This window comes from Lolium rigidum, chromosome 5, assembly GCF_022539505.1.
Source record: "Lolium rigidum isolate FL_2022 chromosome 5, APGP_CSIRO_Lrig_0.1, whole genome shotgun sequence".
Taxonomy (NCBI): Eukaryota; Viridiplantae; Streptophyta; class Magnoliopsida; order Poales; family Poaceae; genus Lolium; species Lolium rigidum.
Window position 1 is genome coordinate 131,906,012 of NC_061512.1, and position 7,438 is coordinate 131,913,449.

Below are 7,438 nucleotides of genomic sequence, written 5' to 3' on the forward strand. Positions count from 1 at the left end.
GGAATTATGAACCACTAGTAGAAAATAAGCCTTTCGTTAGGTTCCTTTACTCCCGGCCATATTCTGGATCGGGACTAAAGGGACCTAACGAAAGATTTGTTTTCTAAGACCTACCCAAATTGCCCCGAATTATCCCAAGCGTACGGTACCCATTGGTCCCGGTTCGTTAGGAACCTTTAAAGCCAAAAGCCTTTAGTCCCGGTTGATCAACCAGGATTAGACCTTTAGTTCCGGTTCGTTTTACCAACCGGGACTAAACGATTTTTAGGTTTTTTTGGCTCTCCACGCACATCCACACACACACAAACCCGTGGATTGCCTTTTTTAGCTCTGTAAAATACAAAAGAAAATAATAGGAAATTCAAAAAATAAAATTGTGAGATTTATGTATGTTACGCAACCTACTATTAGGGAAAATTAACAAATTTGCATTTTGACCTTTTTTGCATAAAATGTTTAGGAAAAGGTAAAATAGCATTAACTTTTGCATACGATGTCGGAAAAAAACGTATAATATATCAAATGATCGTGGAAAAAAGTTACATCCGAATTCACCAGGAATTACCTGGTTAGCCAATTTTTAGATTCTGAAAATTCTAAATAAATATGAAAGCAGGAAGATTTTTGTTTTTGCCAGAAATTCAGGATTTCATTTTTTTATATTTTAAATTAATAATTGCATAAATTTTGAGATTTTCAAATTTTCAAGTTTGGAAAAAATTTATAAAAATTTAAATAATTTAAATAATTTAAATAAATTAGAAAATACAAATTAACAAATTTAATGCTTATTTATTTATTCAAGATTATTATTACATCATTACTTTTTTTATTAGAATAATTATTTGAAATTGAAACAATAAAGAAATATGACATCGACCAACATGTTAATAGGATTGATAGGATACTAGTATCACATACATGCGCGCGAAGCACTTGGAAGCGGACGGGAAGGAACTCGGAAGTTAAGAAGAGGGAGCGAAAAATAATTATAAAAAAATTACAAAATAGCCTTTAGTCCCGGTTGGTGTTACAAACCGGGACTAAAGGTCATTCGCCCCCAGCGCTCCCCGGCGCCCACATAGAGGGCCGTTTGTCCCGGTTACAGCCGGAACTAAAAGGGTTCGTCTTTAGTCCCGCCTGGCTAGTCCCGGTTGGCCAACCGGGACTAAAGGCCCTTATCGGCCGAGACTGAAGTGGCTGTCTCCACTAGTGAACTAGATTCGTGCACTCCTAAAAACAAGATATAGAGGTTTAAATTAATAATTTAAAAAGCAGTAAAACTAGAGGAACAGCAACAATATAGAGGTTTAAATTAATAATTTAAAAAGCAGTAAAGCTAGAGGAACAGCAACAATACGACAAGATAAGGAGGAGCATTCCCTCAAGTCTTTTTAATCGGGTTTAGCTATACAGAAAACGTAGGTTTGCAGTGTATTTGTGGATTTGATCGAAGATAGAACCAAAATCACAATGGTATGGAATATAAGCCTTTTAGCTTTCTAAAAAGGCTTAAATTCTTTTTTGAAGTAATAGGTAATTATATTGATTCATTAACTGTTTATCATAAATTACCTTTCTTTTTTCCATTTTCTTCTGTACATTTCTTTGTTATATCTACTTCCCCATTGTTAGTGTGTAGATTTAGAATTTCTGATACTCAAAACACAATTTTGTTTGATCTCCAATACAATAACATCTAGAACGCAATATACATGTTACTAGATCAATCTTGGAACGTACATTATGATGCATATTTAGCCTCATTTGTAGCAACATATTGTCGTAAAAGTTGATCAAAGTGTCGGTTCAAAATCCTCGTCAATCTAAAACGATGTGTACAAAGATTATTAGGCATTATTGTTTCCAAAGATGAAATTTCACGAACTTCTTTTAGTTTTTCGGATGCTTACTTATATAGTCCTCCGTGACAGTGGATATAGAATCAAAATGACACCATAGCAAAAGTGACACACATACGTGTCCAACTCTTGATTTGCCACAGCAAACTCATCCTCCTATCTCTATGAGTGGCCGGGCGGCCCTCCTGCCTCCTTGGTAGAGAAACTAGCCTATCAACACAATGCCACGGCGATTTGTTTTTGCAATAATGAAGAATATAATACGAGTCGCTAGTTTGTACAATCAGTAGAGTCAGACGAGATACCAAAGTTGGTTGGCGTTTCCCCTTGCATTTTCAAAAGGATACAATATTACTATATATCAAAGCTGACCCCTTTTGCTCAAATTTCAGCTTAGTTACTGTTGATGGTAGGTTTCCATCCAATCAGCGATGGACACGTTTGCTCCGATTTTTTTTTTATCTTTACAGTTCCCTGTTTTCCTGAGTGTTTCCTTTGGCACTCCCGAATCTTCTCCAATCCTCTACCTCTCCACTCCTGTTATCTTCTCAGACCTCCTCCCGCATCTCACCTCCTCCATGCTAATCGCTGCACCGAGCAGAGCTCTCCGCTGCGCGACCTCCCCATGGCCGCCGGCCTCTCCCTTGCCCCGAGCTGCCGGCCTCGCCCCATCCTTCCCAATTTTCCCATGGCTGCGCGCCCGAGCCCGCGGAACCGCGTCGCGGCGGTGGCGAGTCTTCGGAGGGGAACGGCGCGATGTCGTGCCGCTGAACAGTCTCAGAGGACGGGGCTTACGGAGTATCTCCAACCAACTAAAGAGGAGGAGCTCGGGCGGTGTTCCAGTATCCCCCTTTCTCGGATGCGCGGACGTTGGCACCGGCGGGCGCTCAACACCGCTCCCGCACCCGCCCTTCGTCCCAGGCTGGCACCCTTATTCGCACTCCCTGCCCGCGTGCTCTTCAGCCCCCTGGCGGAGTTGATGGAGGAGCCTGGCGCCCTCCTCTCCTCCAGAAGTGGCTGAGGGTGCGGATGAGGATCTACGCACCCTCCCCTCTTCCCAGAAGTGGCGATTATGGGAGGAGCTACCCATGTCTGTTATGCTATCCCCCGATGCAGCCATGGCGAGGCTAGCAGCACGGTGGAGGAGATCGGCACCCTCCTCTTCTCCTGAGGCGGCGGGCGACATGGAGGAAGATCTGGGCGCCCTCCTCTCTCTCTATCTTGAGACGGCATGCTTATGGGAGGGGCTGACGCGGGCGGTGCTCCCTCCCGGATGCATCTACTGGTGATCCCTCTCTTTTTGTACAACGCGGCCATGACTAAGGCGGCAGCGAGTTGGGCCTGGCTGGTGGTCTACATCGCATTCGTTTTGTTAATTTCATGATAGACTGTGATGCAAAACCTTTTACATGATTTGTGTGTTTGTTGTCAGTCTCTTATTCCAGTTTCGCAGTGTGGAAACGTGCGAGTAAGGAGCGAATGTATGTAGGTGCTGCAGCCTGCAGCAGTGTCTGCATTGTGGATGTCTGATGGTAAGCAGATGCATACCTTAACGTTTTCTTTTGTCTGCATAACAAATGGCCTTGGGGTTTCCGTGTGTCGGAATCATAAGAAGAATCTGTAGAGCAACTGTATTGGTTCCTGCGGAACCTACCTGTTCTTATTCAGATTTCTAATTAGGATGGATTTTAGTTGCAGTACAAACCTCTGCAATGAAATTAATTAATCATACCTATAGAGGCTCTTTTGATTTAGATATGAGTTTAGTAAAATTCGTAGCAGAATAGATTCTTGCAGTAAAATGAATTAGTCATCCCTATAGAGGCCCTTTTGATTTATAACACTGAGCAGTACATATCCCTGCAACAATTGCGCCATTGATCATCCCTATGAAGGTCTCTTTGGTTAGGGGGTTAGATCGCCAAAATCCCTATGCAATATCCTTTTTACACCCAAATTTCTGAATTCGTAGCAAGTCTTAATAGTTACACATATAAGCATGACAATTTTGATCTTTGTAATGTTGCAATGCCCGTTGGTGATCTTCTATTGTTGAAGCTCAATAATTTTGGTCTTTGTCAAGTTGCAACCTCTGTAAATGGTCTGCTATTGCTGAATCTCAGTTCAAGAGGATGATGTCTTGCTATTTTTTTAACTCTGTAGATAATTCTTAGAGAATTATGCATAAACAGGACTTAACCATAGTTTATTTATAATTTCTAGGTTCATCTGGAGTGTACGGCCTCGGAGTTTTCCTTCAAGTCTGTTGTTACTCTTGCTATCTAAATTTGCAAGATGTACAACTTAGTACTGTTGCGGACGGAAACTCTACCCTTGCATGCTCAACAGCAACATGGCACATCCAGTTTTTCAGGACAGAGCGACTCAGTGCTGGTAGGTACAGGCCAATATATCTCAGTTGTCTCGGTCGATCTCTAGAGTCTAGATAGACACTAGGTTCACCAATCAGCAAGTGATAAAATATTCCTTTTCGGTCAAAGAAATTTCAAAGGTGGCCAATTTCTTATCTTCTGTTTGCATTGGAATCCTGAACTATTTGGTATTTGGGGACTGAATTTCATCAAAGTTTGGCGTTATTCTTATACTATCTAAAGTAGCAAGATGAAACCTGTAGCTTCAAGGGTCTAGCGGTCTAGCCATTTGAGCAAAAACTACCTTTGTTGTCGGGACTGTGTGTTCTCTTATTCTTATTGTATGATGTTCCAAATTTTAGAACTGCTACACTTGCTGTATGAAGGCATGTTCTATTATTATCGGTCAGTTTTGGAGGATAAATCAGTGGTGTTTTTGCTGTTCTAATATGCGAATATGTATATATTGCAGGAGGTTTAGTTCATGTTCTTCGGTTATGTTACTGCTCGAAGAAGATCTGAGAAAAGAATATTTCCGCAAATTGTGCAATGTGTTCTATTTAGTGAACAGTTACTAATTGGATGACAGGTCTTGACCTTCAGCTTTTCAGAGCGCAAGGGATCATCTATGCAACACTTTGCTCAGTAGAGTTAATACTTGGTGCCACAACCATTTGTTGTTCTATCAATCCACGCCTCTTCATTACCTCTGATCCTTCCAGTCCAATTAATGATTTTTTGAAGAGATTCAGACTGACTATGAGTAAGTCACAACAAACTGAGAAGATAAAAGGGATGGACGAGATAGATTATTAGCGGGACGAGACGCCCCAGGTGCCCTCCATGTAGGAGAACATTTCATAATGGTATACATTGGAAATATAGTCTAGGCAATTTCGTAATTATGATCATATTTCTGCTATAGTCGATGTAGTACATGATCCATTCTCTGAACAAGAAACATTATATATCAAGAAGTGGTTGACTATTTGTAGAAATTCTTGCTACGCCCTACGCATAAAGGTATGTCCGTTTGCGTCCTTATGTTTTTTCATGTACATATGCTGTGTAGTTATACAGATTCAAATTATTTGTTTTCAAGATTCATCTCAGCAACAACATCAGGTGGTTAGTGCTATCTTTTCGCCATGGGCTTCTGGCAGAATGGATGTTGCGTACCTTACAATGAAGTTTTCTTTATGATTCTTAGTGCTGATCTGTAGGCTTGGGTGTAACTTATCTTGCTGGTCGTGTGCTTGACTACTTTGTGGTGCCCATGGCCGATCTGTAGGCATGTAGCTGTTCTTACTATCGGTGGGTTCGAACAAACTTGGTTTGAAATGCTCAGGCGGTATGTACTCTTTACGGTTGTACCATAGTTTTTTTTTTTTGTAATATCAATGACTGATGTGTGCTCCGTAACTTGTGCTTCATTTCCTAGCGAAAGGTAGTATCTTTATTGTTGATCTACGGTCCCTCTTGTTGCTTCACTTGGGGAAATGTTGCAATTGATTGTTGTGCCTGACATAAATCCACCTTTTTATTTACTTCTTATTCAAAATTTTATCATCTTACAGATGTAGCTCCCTTACAAGTTACAACCATCGACCTTTAAAACCATCAATTCATCTCACGGGTGCGGCGTGTCGCCGCACCGCAAATTTCCTAGTACAATATTATAGTTGGTGATGATTGCATGTGTGGTGTCACCACTCTGTTGTCATACATCTATCACTAAGTGTTATGTTTTGTTCTTTTTCCAAAAACGTCATTCGTTTCATTTCAGTCATAATACTCACTATTTCCTTTTTTTTATAACGGAGTTCCTTCATTATGGCATTGTGCATCTATGTATTATCCGTGAGTTGATAGGCTCAGACGGCCTTATTATCTCCTTACACTAGTAGAAACAAGAGCTTTTATCCTGTCCTCAAAAGTGCTTTTGCACCGGATTTCGCACGAACCGGTGCTAAAGGGGTCATTAGCACCGGTTCGTACGGTCTGCACGTCCAGGGGGCATTAGCACCGGTTCGTGCGGAACCTTTTGCACCGGTTCGTAACACGAATCGGTGCAAAAGGGTTGGCGTCAGCCACGAACTCTTTTGCACCAGTTCGTGTTACGAACCGGTGCAAAAGGTCTACCTTTGCACCGGTTCGTAACACGAACCGGTGCAAAGGTTTTTCTGCTCCCCACGCACCTCCACCCCCACCCAGTGGATCGCCTTTTTTAACACTGTAAAATAGAAAAGAAAAATGATAGATTACTCAAAAAATAAAATCTTTTGAGATTCATGTATGTTATGCAACCTACTATTAGGGAAAATTAACAAATTTGAATTTTCACATTTATTGCAAAAAATGTTTGAAAAATGGTAAAACCGCATTAACTTTTGCATACGACGTCGAAAAAAAACGTATAATATATCAAAATCATCGTGGGAAAAAATTACATCCGAATTCACCTGGGTTTACCCGGTTAGCTAATTTTTAGATTTCGAAAATTCCAAATGAAAATATGAAAGCGAGAAGATTTTAGTTTTTTTCCAGAAATTTAGGATTTTATATTTTTTTATTTTTTAAAATTAAAATTAATAATTGCATCCTGCATAAAGATTGCTATTACTTTTAGCAAATTATAAGATTTTCAAATTTTTAGGTTTTAGGTTTGGTAAAAAAAATTAAAAATTAAAAAATTGAAAATAATTAAAAATAATACAAATTATAAAGTTAATGTTTATTTATTTATTCAAGATTATTATTACAACATTACTATGGTTTATTAAAATAATTATTTGAAATTCGAACAATAAAGAAATATGACATCGATCGACATGTTAATAGGATTGATATGATACTACTATCACATACATGAGCGCGAAGCACTTGGATGCGGGATGGAAAGGAACTTGGAAGTTAAGTGTGCTAGTGCTAGAGTAGTGGGAGGATGGGTGACCGAGCGGGAAGTTTGAGCACGAGTAAGTAATTGGACTAGAGATAAGGGTAGTTAGAGACTAAACTTGTGAAATAACTAAAATATTAGAAATTCCGAAAAAAGAAACAAAAAAATGGAGTAAAAAATAATTCGAAAAAAAGTGTTCTTCTGCCGCGGCAGCGTTTTGGGACGTTTTTCTGCCGCGACAGACCCTTTAGCACCGGTTCGTATTACGAACCGGTGCTAAAGGTCCTCCCGCTCGGACGCCCGAG

General features: G+C 40.1%; 1 long non-coding RNA gene across 1 annotated transcript; it reads left to right on the forward strand.

Moving 5' to 3' along the window:
• Nucleotides 1–2,363: 2,363 nt before the first annotated feature.
• On the forward strand, nucleotides 2,364–5,702 carry LOC124654333. The gene is made up of 4 exons (XR_006988302.1): nucleotides 2,364–3,394; nucleotides 4,086–4,256; nucleotides 4,707–5,257; nucleotides 5,337–5,702. It is a non-coding gene; the product is annotated as an uncharacterized LOC124654333 (long non-coding RNA).
• Nucleotides 5,703–7,438: the final 1,736 nt, after the last annotated feature.